The sequence below is a fragment of the Paroedura picta genome, chromosome 10 (genome assembly GCF_049243985.1).
Source record: "Paroedura picta isolate Pp20150507F chromosome 10, Ppicta_v3.0, whole genome shotgun sequence".
Lineage (NCBI taxonomy): Eukaryota > Metazoa > Chordata > Lepidosauria > Squamata > Gekkonidae > Paroedura > Paroedura picta.
In genome coordinates this window covers 50,887,589-50,900,988 of record NC_135378.1, presented here as the reverse complement: position 1 = coordinate 50,900,988, position 13,400 = coordinate 50,887,589, and the positions used below count along the sequence as shown (strand labels likewise).

General features: G+C 42.6%; 1 protein-coding gene across 8 annotated transcripts in view; it reads left to right on the top strand.

Moving 5' to 3' along the window:
- Positions 1 to 3,994: 3,994 nt before the first annotated feature.
- FHIP1A (FHF complex subunit HOOK interacting protein 1A) overlaps positions 3,995 to 13,400 on the top strand; it is an 89,385-nt gene continuing 79,979 nt past the window's right edge. For 3 of the 8 annotated variants that reach the window (XM_077300098.1, XM_077300091.1, XM_077300099.1), the window contains exon 1: positions 3,995 to 4,219. The gene's annotated coding sequence lies outside the window, so the exon portion shown is untranslated. Of the gene's footprint in view, positions 4,220 to 4,725; positions 4,748 to 4,817; positions 5,090 to 10,911; positions 11,060 to 12,188; positions 12,324 to 13,400 lie in introns of those variants that run through there. The other 5 variants (XM_077300094.1, XM_077300092.1, XM_077300093.1 and 2 more) reach the window with 5 other exon arrangements.

The following is a 13,400-nucleotide window of genomic DNA, read 5'->3' as shown; positions in this document are numbered from 1 at the left end:
TCTCCTGCAGATATATCAAAGCTTGAAACAGAAATTCTTCTCAATGAGCATATAAATCTTTGTTTACATTTGAACAAAAAAGTGAACAAATAGACTTCTATTTTTAAAAAATGTAAGCAACATTTTAATCCACCATAGAGCAAAGCAGATTAAAAATGTAAATAAATGTTGTTTACACTGAGCAAATACCAATCCAAATTACTAGACTATCTGAACATTTAAACTGTTTGATATTGCCCTGGAACTTCAGAATTAGGACACACTGTACTGATTTCCTTTGTTCAGTTTCCTATGCAAATCTATAATCCACTAAAGTAAAGTACAGTGCATTTTTATTTTTGATTACAGTAAATATAATACAAATCAATTCAAATTGTAATGCTGTACTCACAGCCATAGAAACCTGAACACAGTATATGTTTCTGAATAGTTAAATGTTGTGTCCTAGTTTCTTCCCAATACAAAACTTATTCTTAAAATTGTATGTGCACAAATTTAAATTTTAATGTTCAATATATAATACTCTAGGCAGCTAATTATTGCCCATCAATAATTAAATGCTGAGTAAATACTCCACTGGAATTTCCTAATTCCTGTCAGACTACCTCCCAGGGTGTAAAGTATATCCTTCATAGTTCTGTCTAACTGCTTAACATTTAAGAGTGCTTAGTTCAAACTATCTTTTATTAGCATGAACAATGGAAATCCTTGCAGTCCCTGACTGGATTTTATTTTTACAAACACACTTTTATTCTATCACTTTTTAAAATTCTGTCCTTTCTCTAAAGAACTCAAGTTGGTTTGCAACATGGTGTTCTCATCACCCATTCCCCCCTCACAAAAACAATCATTTGTGGTAGACTGGACTGAAACACAATTACTAGTGCAAGGTCACATTGAAAGCTTATTAGCTGAATAGGAATTTGAAAGGTGTCCCAGGTTCTAGCTTGACACTGACTACTACACCATGCTGACTCACAAGTCTGCCTTTAAGGCTCTGACTGGTCAGTGGAATAGATGTGCCCACTTATGCCCAACATGGAAAGCTTGCAATTCTTAAAGAAACTTAAAAAAACAACCTTCCTGAAGATAATTTCCTTGTTCCTGAACCTTAGGCTTAGGGGAACAATGCTTCCTAAGCTTGCTTTGCAGAATAGTCTTTTATTTATTAAAATATATTATGTGGTTTATCCCATTCATTCCATGCTGAGATACAATGTGCTTATTAGCATACTGTATTCTGTTTTACTGCTCGTATGATTTCTGAATAGTTTGGATTTTGTAAAAATAAATCTATTTACATCAATGTACCTATGAATTTCATTTCATTTCATCCATCTCAGTGGCTTCTATATATCATGTGTCCTAGAGCAGTGGTCCCCAACCTTTTTGAGGCTGGGGACCGGCAGGGCAACTGCCCGCCTGCGCATGCCGTGCATCCGCGCCCCGCACATGTGCCATGCGTGGTCGAAATCGCGCATGTGCGGGACTTTCGTGCATGTGCGCATGCATGAAAGTACCACGAATGCGCGATTTCGGCAGCACATGACGCATGTGTGCATGCGCGGCCCGGCCCTGATTCCCTCTCCCCCCCCTCCCGCAGTAAGAAGCTTACTGGGCTGCAAGCTTGCGGCCTGGGAAGTTTTTTACTGCAGGGGGGGGAGCGGGGAGATGGAGCCGCGGCCCGGCGCCAAGGCCTTCACGGCCCGGCACCGGGCTGCAGCCCGGTTGGGGACCACTGTCCTAGAGAAAAGGAACTTGTTTAATCTTTACCAGGTTGGGATTTTTGTGTGTGTTTTAATTTACAAAATATTATTTCCCCAGTTACAGGGTTTCTGGTTTTATAACTGGTCTCTCTAGCTGTCTCAAATACCAGTTTGATTTGCAGTGATGTTATATACCTCCATGTCATGAAAAGCTTCAACTACCCAATTCTATACATAAAGCTTTTTATTAAAGGGGCATTTTTTTCCTGGACAGTTGGCACCCTTACCATATCCAGAAATGCTTACCCTATTGGCCAGCACCTTTGCATTTAGATCCCTTCTGATAGAGAAAAGTAGCATATAAGAATCAACTTTTCTTCTTCTAGATAGATACTCAATACCAATTGCAGAAAAATGGGGAGCAAATGTCAAATCTCTTGGGTTCTGCTATACAACTATAATACTCAGGTTTCTTTCCTTTCCATGTCCTTCTGCCACCAATTCTCATCCATTCATCTATATCTATCCGGACTATCATGTTAAACCCGTGTTTACGCACAGGAACGTTCCTTCCAAACTATACATATAGGAAATCTGTGTACGTAATAGAATACTATTTCCCTGCTAATTAAATATATAATCATTTTGCGTATTCAGATTTTCATTGTTGATTTTGCTGTTTTTAAACTGTTTTACTGTCAGTCTAAACCTATGGTGTATGTACTATGTGATTCATGTGAGAAACTCCATGCCCATTAAGGTGTCCTTGGTTCAAATGATCTCCTCACTTCAGTGCCATCCTAAATATGTCTATTTGGGTCTATTCAATGGGGTTTACAAAAATGTCCTAAGGATTCCACTGACAGTCCCTTAACAACAGTTTTCAGAAAATAATACTGTCTTTGTTGTAAGAATAACTATTTATTTACTTCATTTATCCCTCCCCCCCATTCTCCCCAGTGGGGACCTAAAGTGGCTTGTATCATTTTCTTCTTAATTTTTCTCACAGTGACCTAGATTTCCCAGATCCTTGCCAAACACTCTAACCTCTACACCACACAGATGCTCCCTCTTTGCTATTATAACCTATGTGGCCAGCTGTGAATATTCTGGCCTTGATTCTGGCTAAACAGGTCAGAGATTGTTATTTCATATAATATTGCATGTGTAATGGCCACTTTATTATTTTTTCTTGGGGTGAGAGGCAATGAGGATTTACTTATTTGGTATATCTTTGTTTCTTTGAATTATAACTGGAATGGAAAGGCAGAATATAACTAACTGGAAGGAGGGAAGAGTCAGCAAGGTGTGGCAGAAGAGAAACAGATAACGTATTAAAGTGGGAATCCTAATCACACTAACCAGGGAGTAAGTCACAATGAACTCTGTGGGACTCACTTTCAAACAAACACAGGGCAGAATGGAAGAAGCAGCAGTTTTTCAATTGATGCCAGTGTCAAGGTCAGTAGTGTTTATGAGAGCTGGTGGTTCCATACAGAAGATGGCTTAAGAAGACTCTAGGAGGCTAGAGAGAAGGTGGACAAGCGCAGCTTCCACAGAAAAGAAACAAGCTTGATCCTGTGATCTTTTTTAAAGGTCTTAAACCATGGCACACATCTAGACTGCACAAAAAACCCTCTCTTAGGTCTTTACTGTTTCCTAGTTCTGCTATTAAATCATCTGGCACAGTGTAAGGTAAACTAATATAATAACAATAGCATCCATAAACAGACTGACAGCTCTGATGCTATTGGGCATGTTATGTGGTATCAAGATGCTTTTGGCTTGAGGTGACGCTGTGAATTAACAGCCTCCAGAATGGCCTACCACTGACAGCCTGGCGCAGGTCTCGCAAGAGGAGGGCTGTGGGGTCTTTTATTGAGCCAGGCCATCTCAAGTTGGGCCTTCCTCTATTCCTAGCAGTACTGTCTTTTCTGGTGACTCTCGTCTTCTCAGCCTCGGAGCGAGGCTCGATATTCTCCGTTTGGCCATTGGAGCTTCAGGGGAGAGCCCAGGCTTGATTCTCCCGAGAGCGCGCCCCAGAGTCAGAGACAAGCGGCAAGTCCCGCGTGCGGGGCGCTCTCCGCGCCAAACTTTGCAGGCTCTTTCTCTTGGTCGTCGCGACCTTCCCTCTTCAGAGTCCCCCTCCCCCCGAGGGGCTCCTTCCCGCTTCCTGCCGTCCTTGGCAGCGCCCGGGGGATTACAGCGTCAAGCCGCCCGGCCGCTCCGGCGCAAGGAGGGATTTACCTGCTGCTGCTGCTGCGGCTAGGAGCGCTTCCCCCGCCTCTTTCTCCTCTGGGCAGGCAGCGCAGTAGCGTCAAGAGGATTGAGCGGGGCTGAGTCAACAGCGCGCACCACTCAGGGAGTTGTGGCTTCGTCGCTTGCTTTCCAGAGGAGAAAACCAAACCTTGCGGACCCTCGCGGGCTAGTATTTCGGTGGAAGGATCCGCCCTGGGTGAGGGCGACGAGGGACCCTCCCCGTGTGGCCTCCCGAGAAGCGCTCAGGCCGGCAGGTATCCGCCCGCTCTCGTGTTTGTCGGGCCACAGGAGTTCCTCGGGGGGGGGGGGGGGGTGAGGAGGATTTTCCTCTCGGGACGCCAGGCTTCCCCGTCCCTTGGCTGTTGAAGAAGCGGGGCAGGAGGGGGCGGCCGATTTGAAAGGCTGGGAAGGCCCCTGTGGCCCGCTGCATGACGTCACCCGGAGCCCCCCCGCGGGGCCCGGGTGGAGTCGCGCGTGCCTTCTTCCTGGACCTCTCCCACCCACCCACCCACCGCGAGGGACTGGCCCCTTAAGCTCCAGAAAGTGCGGCGGCCCAAAGGCGTCGTGTTGTTGCGCCGAAGCCCTGGACCGGACCAGCAGCCGGCCTCCCCGCTCAGGCTCTTGAAATTTGTAAACTCTCCCCCCTCCCCCCTTTCTTCCACGTGCCTGGAAGTAGTTCTTCTAAAACAGCTCCACACTTGTTGCCTAACCAAGGGGGGGAACGCCTGGAATTTTGCCTCGGAAGGTTTTCTGGATCGTTGTCAGTGTAGCTTGTTGCGTAGGTGTGCACATCCTTTTGTAATTTGCGGTGCCAGAAGGAGCAGGGTGGATGCCTCCTTGCAGGCTTTGTAAGAACATGTGTGATGGATGACTCAAGCCAGAGTGTTCCTTGTCTCGCCCGCCCCACCCCCGCCGTCAAACTGGAGCCAAAGAAAACCAGCCGCCTTTCAAGTTAGCAAACTTAATCCGCTCTTGCTTGAGGGTGGACAACGACGGCGATGATGCTGGGGGAGGAGCGATTTCCTTAGTTAGCCGGGCAACGGGCAAGTTAAGGCGTCTATTCACCTCGCTTACTCAGTATTCTACTTGTTGATCGGTTGGATCCTCCTCTTGTTTGCCTCCAAGTAAGAGTTATTTTTAGGTTCTTGGTCACTCCACACTAAAATGTTGAATGAACGGCTTGCAATAATAGTAACTGGCAAGCTGACAAAATTTTATAGGTCAGTGGGAAATAATTCCAGCTTAATCGTGTTTATCGTTTTGGTGAAGGGGAAAGGAGTTTAATTTTACCTTACAGGCTCTTGCTGTATCTCAGCATCTGTACTAGATCAAAGCAAGATTCCCAAGTGTTTTTTAAACTATTAAATAAGATTTCTGACACTTGTAAATCAAGTATAGGAGAGAAATCTGTGTTGGCTAGAATGAGCATTCCTGAAGCAAAATATTTGCTGTACATTTTATAAAGGAATGCACAAAGAATGTGTCACTATATATCCTAGGTTTCCTTACTTAGGGCCATTATAAACTATATCTAAGATATTGGTGACCTTGAATATAGTTTTATATTATTACTTGGTATGGAATGTAGACTAGTGGATATTTTCTAAAGGTGAGCAGGTAATAATTTTAAGTTAAGAAGACTATACCATTAAGGCTGAGCGTTTAATGCTTGCTTAAAACCCCTGAGCAAATTCATGGTTGAGACAGGATTTGAAAGGTGCAGTTTCCTTGACCTGAAAGCCCAGGGTAGCCCAATCTCATCAGATCTCAGAAACTAAGTACGGTTAGTCCTAGCTAGTATTTGAAAAGGAGTTCAACATGGAATACTAGCATCATGAGAGAGGTAAGAGGCAATGGCAAATCACTTCTTGATGTTACTTGCCTTTAAAACCCTGTGGGATTGCAGTAACTCATCTGTTACTTGGTAGCAAAAAAGGAGCAGTTCTAAGGTTTACTCAGAAGTAAGTATAATTTTAGTTAATGGGACTAACTCCCAGGAAAGTGGATTTAGGAATCCAGCCTACATTGTTGTCCATATAAGAATGACGTGCAAATTGTGTTGTCCCTGCTGCTTCTCCTAGTCACCAGTTTGGGCAATGGGATCACCAAGAGGATCATGCTGTTCTCTGAAGAGTCTATGGGTATCATGTATGCTCAGTCTTGAAGAGCACCTGTGTATCCAGCATTTTGGGAGGGGCAGTGGTCCTATCTATGCTGCTCTTTAACTTTGCCTCTAGCTTATCTAAGGGGATGCCAGACCTGCAGTGTTATCTGTTATTCATTGAATGTATGTGTATTTGTTGATCTGTGTACCTCATAGGAACAGTATCAAGTAATTTTCTGCTCATGAGTATGAAGTTCTGATACCTCTATTTTCTGGGACTTTGGATTCAAAGGAAGTTAAAGGAAATTTTAGATGGTGTCCTGAACTTAAAACAACATTGTAACAAATATGTATCTGATAAAGTGGACTTAATCTCACAAAAAACATCCACAACTGTAAAGTGTAAAGGTGCCATAAGGCTTTTGGTTGTCACATAGTAATCTGGAAACTACAAGGGTCTGTAACAGCACTAAAAACATCTAAAACTTATGCTCTTGATTTCTTTTTCTGTCCCCTGTCCCCATGCTTTCACAGAGTTGGTGCTTAAAAATCCAAATGTGCCCCAATTTTTTCTTTGTAACTCATGGGAATTCTTTTTCTGCCCAGTACATCAGCACATTTTTGTCATTAAGAAAACTGTCCTGTTTTAACATTCAAATAACTACTTTTCAGTCAGTAGGTTTACATGGTGTTTATGAGAGCTGATGGTTCCATACAGAGATATGCGGTAGTGATTAATTCATTGAAGTTCCATGTTGTCTTTATAATACAGTCCTAAGAATACTTACTGAGAAATGTCACTGAGCTAGATGGAGTTACATACTTTGCCAGCCTATGTACATTTTATCTGGGCATAAGCTTCCCTGATCCCAGCCATGCGTTCTGCCAAGTCTGTATGTGTAGGATCGAACTGCATGATGCCAGCACAAATCTGTTGCTGTTTAATTAGATCGTTCAGGAATATCTTCCATAGTTTGGGTAGTGCAAGTAGAGGTCAGAGATAAAGAGAACAGTAATCATATCATAAAAGCCAATTCAGGTTTCTATATCTGTAATAATTATATAATTAAAACTTGCATTAGTTCAGTGAGAAAACATGGGAAACCTTTGCTGCAAATGAGTTTTCGAAGCCACAGGACATTTTCTAATTCTTCGGTGAAAATAGATTTGCTTAATTGTATTCTGTGCTTTTAATTTGCTGAGAGAGAGGGAGAGAGAGTTGTGGGAGAGAGGAAGTAAAGAAGCTGCCTGTAATCCATTCTGGTTTGAGCATATTGTGCAGTACCTGAGATTTAAAAGGCCAGCCTTCAGCCATGTATATTCTCTGTCTCTGCTGCCAGTATGGTGGTATTACACATGTGATTGGCAGCCTCCCATATTGAGCTGAAACAGCACCAGCTGATAGGGTGGTCTTTCGGGCACTCATTGGAATTGGGTCCAAAGGAAGTCCTGATAGCTGGTATTACTGCTTCAAGTTTAAAAATGCCCCAGAGTTGTGCTTTGTCTTAACTCTGCTTAAGTCCTTCTTTTGATATGGAGCAAAGGAGGTGACATGTTGAGCAAAATTATCTGTTGCTGGGAAAATGTGCTAGGGATCGCCTCCCCCATGACTGAATTGATCCTCTAAATATATTTAGTAACTAGTAGTGAAGCCTATTTTAAAAATAAATTGGGGGCCCTGGTGCCCCCCCTGCTCTAGGAAGCTGGTGCAGAGTGTGCCAGCTCAGCCTTCCACTTCCTCTCCCAGGAGCCAGGAGGGCAGCAAGAGTGGTATGGTGGGGTGGACACAGATTGCAGCCACTCGGCCTTCCCACCCTCCCCCAGTGGCCAGAAGGCTAGGAAGAGTGGGGTGGCTGGTGCAGAGCATGGGCAGGAGAGTGAGGAGCACACTGGGACTGTGGTGGAGTGGGGAAAAGGGTGCATGGATGGCCCTGCAGCTTACCTCCTGCTGGCTCTCTGTCATTGTGGGAAGTGCTGAGAGGAGGAGCTGGAGGACAGGGGCAGGGAAGAGCCTATGATTGGCCCTCAGTGGGTGAGAGCTCTCACCCTATTGGGGGAATGATCCCCCAGTGAGGGCCAATCAGCAGCAATGTCATCCAGCAAGCTCTGTGATAGAATGGGAAACTTAATCCTGGTAAGTCTGCAACACAACCCTGTACTTCATGTTAAGATGCTATGAACTGAACCTTCAGTGAAGGACAACGTTGTTGTTGTTAGGTGCGAAGTCGTGACCGATCCATCATGACCTCATGGACAATGATCCTCCAGGCCTTCCTGTCCTCTACCATTCCTCGAAGTCCATTTAAGTTTGAACCAACTGCTTCAGTGACTCCATCCAGCCACCTCATTCTCTGTTGTCCCCTTCTTCTTTTGCCCTCAATCGCTCCCAGGCTCTTCTCCAGGGAGTCCCTCCTTCTCATGAGGTGGCCAAAGTATTTGAGTTTCATCTTCAGGATCAGGCCTTCTAAGGAGCAGTCAGGGCTGATCTCCTCTAGGACTGACCGGTTTGTTCGCCTTGCAGTCCAAGGGACTCGCAAGAGTCTTCTCCAGCCCCAGAGTTCAAAAGCCTCAATTCTTTGACGCTCGGCCTTCCTTATGGTCCAACTTTCGCAACCATACATTGCAACTGGGAATACCATAGCCTTGACTAAACGCCATTAATAATTTTTTTTGTTATTTGTCATGGAATTGTAAACCTTTTGCAAAACAACTGCTGCTATTACTCAGCAGTTAAACAATTACATATAATGCCTTGTGGACTGACAGCATACCAAAAGCATTCTTGAGCAATGTATGCAACATATCTCGTAAATCTAAACCTGTCTGGTGTGATTCTGTTTGGTCAGTATGAAGCTATATAAGTTGAAAAGGCATGAGTGGTTTTATGTTTTTAGGGGAATCTATTTTGGGGAATGGTGTGATTTTCTTTGCTGTTGCCCTCCCCTTCATTCCAGTGACCTTCTCCTTTTACACCGAATTTGTGATTATTGTTCTTAGAGCTCAAGAGGACACAATCATTGTATGGATTAAAACCTGCTAAACAGGAAACAGAGTAGGAATAAATAAATTGACAGTTCTCCCAGTAGAGGGAAGTATGCATTGGGGTCCTTCAGGGATCTGTATTAAGACCAGTGCTATTTAATCTATTAGTTAGTGACTGGTTATGAGCACTGTAGTGGCCAAGTTGCAGATGATATCAAAATATTCAAGATGGTGAAAACTAAAGTGGACTGTGAGACACACCCATCAAAAATGAATGAGTGGGCAACAAAGTGGCACATGAAGTCCAAATGTAGGAAGTGTAAGGTGATTCAAACTGGAACAACAAAAATTGCAAACTTTAAATATATGCTGATGTATTTTTAGTAGACTGAGACCAAGATTGAAAGAGATCTTAGTGTTACAGAGGATAGCTCAATAAAAATCTTGATTTAGTGTTGGCAATGGTGAAAAAGGCAAACTCCATGTCAGGGATTGCTAGGAACGGGATTGAGAATAAACAGGAAATATTATATAGTGCTGTATTGTGGCCTCATTTGGAATATCATGTACTGCATCACTGCATCTCAAAAACACTATAACAAAATTGGGGAAAGTACATGAGTGCAATAAAGGTAATCAAAGGAATGGAATGACTTTTAAATGAAGAAAGGATGGAGTATGTTTTAGTTCAGAAAAAAATAAGACTAATGATGGATATAATAGAAGTTTATATAATTATGCAGGATGGAGAAAGTAGATAGAGGAACCTTTTCTATGTATTCTGTAGTTCTAGAACTCAGAGGTACCAAATGAAGTCGATGGGCAGTAGATTTAGCATAGACTAAAGTAATTAAATTGTTGAACTCACTGCCAGTGAATATAGTATAAAAGATGGTTAGATTCATGAATGATCCATGGCTACAAGTGATAGCAAATAAAGGGAACCTCCACATTCAGAGGCGGTAAACTTTTGAAATCTAGTACCAGGAGGCAACATTAGGGGAACATCTTGGGCTCTGTGCTTTCTTAATTGGTGTTCTAGAGCAAACGCTGGCAGGGGCTCATGGGAATTGTAGTCCATGAACATCTGGAGGACCACAGGTTGACTACCCCCGTTCTAGAGTAACTGATTGATTATGGACTAGCTGGACCCCTGGGCTGTGATAGAGTAGGGATCTTCTTGTCTTCTTAATGGTGACTCAAAGTAGCTTGCACCATTTTCCCCTTCTCAATTTTATTTTCGCAGCCACTCTGTAAAATAGGTTTGTGAAAATCTGACTAGTCCCAAGGTTATCTATCAAGCTTCCATGGCACAGTAGAGATTCCCAGATCCTGATTCAACACAGTGGCCACTACACCACGGTGGCTTGAAAGCAGTCCATTGATCTAAGTAGCATAAACAGCATATTGCCAAATAGATATTGGTATTGAACGGGGAAGCTGAGTCAGGCCTGGTGACTACTTGGATGGTTGTTGACCTGGGTCAGGATATTTTCTCCTTTTTGTTGTGGCCCACCAAGGAATACTAGGGTCTCTACACAGGGGCAGACAACGGCAAACTACTTCTGAAGTCTCTTACCCACAAGATTGCCATAAGCTTGCTGTGACTTGACAAAAAAAATCTACAATGAAATATTGCTAAGAAGGGTAATTTATTCCCCATGGGAAGGACTAGATCTGGACTATGAGAGATTTCATCTATATCTCAAGCTTCTTAATGGGAACTTTGGTCTGGTGGACTGCAGCATCTGCCAGCAGGCAGTTGTTCCTAAAAATTGTTCAGCAGCATAATTTGTCAGATATCAGTGAGCTCTTGGTATCTATTATAAATCGATCACTGACTGTTTTCCTTTGCACTAGGGTTGTGCGCAACGGCATCCCCCACGGCGCTGGCTGTGGCAGCCTGGAACGGCCAATTTGGACGCTGCCAGACACAACCCTACATTGCACCCATCTTCCTTTGAAATCAGTTAAGAAACTCCAGTTGGTGCAGAACAATGTGGCTCAGGTATTTTCAGGAGTTAGATGGAGCATGCACATCACTCTCATTCTACTGTCAGTCTGTTGGCTGTTCATTAGTTACCAGGCTCAATTTAAGCTGTTGGCTATCACATACAATGTCTTTCGTGGCCATGGTCCTTCATATCTATGGGACCATGTCTATCCCTGTGCTGTACTTTAACAAAAAGATCTTGAAATACACTTGAGTAAAGAGTTAGGAACTGTGCTCTATGTTGTCTGTTGCTGTAAGTAGGAATCCTATTATGTGATTTTTTAAAAATCATTTTAACACTTCATTAGATCTGCTTCAGTTCTGTTTCAGATTTCTTGTTGGTTCCAGATTTCTATAATCTGAATCATATTGCCCTCAAACTCAAACTCATTCTGTTTATTCTATTGACTTATTCTATGAATTCTGGCTTGAGTCCCAGTGAGAAAGGCAAACTATAAGTAATAAAGTAGATATGTAGAACACTTTGAATTGGATTTTTTGTGTTCTTTTGGCTAGGTCATATGATAAGAACTTTTTGGGGGTTAATGGTCTCTTACGACCTTTCTCCTCTGCATTTCTTTGTTTAACCTGTTAAGTCATCATGCAGTGCTGTTATCTTTTAAATCAGGAGGGAAGGAATAGAACAAATTTGATTTCAGTGAATTAGTTTCAACTTGGTATACTAGTTCTTTGTTACCCTTTAATGCAGTACCAAATTATTGTAATTCACAGAGAATTGGGTATGCTTATAAATATACTTTTATTTCTAGTTACATTACTTTTAGTAGGATCTCATATGTTACTCAGATGACTGGTGTGTGTGTGTGTGTGTGTGTGAAGTGCCATCAGGTTACAGCTAGCTTATGACAACCTGGTAGGGTTTTCAAGGTAAGTGGCTAACAATGGTAGTTTGCCATTGCCTTCCTCTGCATAGCAACCCTGGTCCCCAATCTTTGTGAGTCTCTGGGCACTTTGGAAGTCTGACAGCATGGTGAGTGCAGCCATAAAATGCAGCCTTTGTTTGTTTGTTTATCATATTAATATACTACCCTCCCTTTTGGCTTATCTAACCTATTGATCAATGCTGATTCACGTTCTGGTAATTTGATGTTTAAGAACTGTAATATTTTCTCTTAAATTGCAGATAGGATTGCACCTAAATATCATATACCCGGGATTCCCAACACTGCCTTGGCAAATGCTGAAAAATTTGGGCGGCCACTGCCTGGGGAGGGTGCAGTTCAGGAAGATGTGATGTCACTTCTGAGTGATGTTCTAGGTCAGTGGGCTCCAACTGTATTAAGGCTGTAGGCACCTTTGGAACTCTGACACAAGGTGGTGGGTGCAGCCACAAAATGGCTGCCACAAAAAGTCAAGCCAATACAAAATGTTGGGGTGTGTGGTCATGCATAACTCTTAACAATTACTCTTCAACATTTCATTCAGAACTATGTTAAGCAAGCTACGTGAACATATGGTTTAAAAATATCTCTTTGCATAATACAGTTAACCTTTGACCATGAAATAAAGATCCCTGTGGTAGAGGTAGCAACTTTCTAAAAAATAGCACAGACAATCAGAAGCTCTGCTGAACAAAAGCTCTACCTGTTCCTTACCACTTTCTAGGGATACTGGATGAATTCCAGGAAAGGTGTTGTCAGACACAATATTGGGGATCCCTGTTCAAGACTTCCTTCCCTAGCCTCTGTGGTATTTACTCTAGAGACAAGAGGGAATTTCTAAAGCATGACCATATAGAGGTGATTTTGTCCACCTGAACAGTTTCTTGTGAATGGGAAATTTGGGCTGGTTATTGTTGTTGTTATTGTATGTATGTATGTATTTATTTATTAGATTTCTAGCCCGCCACTCCCACTTTGGGTGGATAAATGGAAAACCTACATACACCTGCATTACAGAACATTCTGTTTTTATTTTGTGTGTGCATACTCGTGTATGTTTGTGGCAAATCTTCCTCCCACCAACATTCCTCATAACCAGACTTCTGCTGCTTTATACAAAAGTAAAAAATGATACGTGCTCTGACTCCAGGCTTATAATTTAGAGCTATAGTAATTGAAAGGGTTTGTCTTGAAGAGAGAGACTTGAATATTCATGCAAAATAGGATAGTTATAATTCCCACTTTGTGTGCTTTGGATATGGAGTAATCACACATTGTGCATTGATATTAGAACTGTATGTCCCCTGCTATGTGGAGTCACTTTCTGACATACCGAGGAGACAAAAATACTGTAAGAAAATCCATGTGAGTATGTGTTTACAACCAAAAATTATTTAACTTTTTGTAACATTTAATGCCAATGTACAGTATCTAGCCCTGCTAGAACTGTGGGA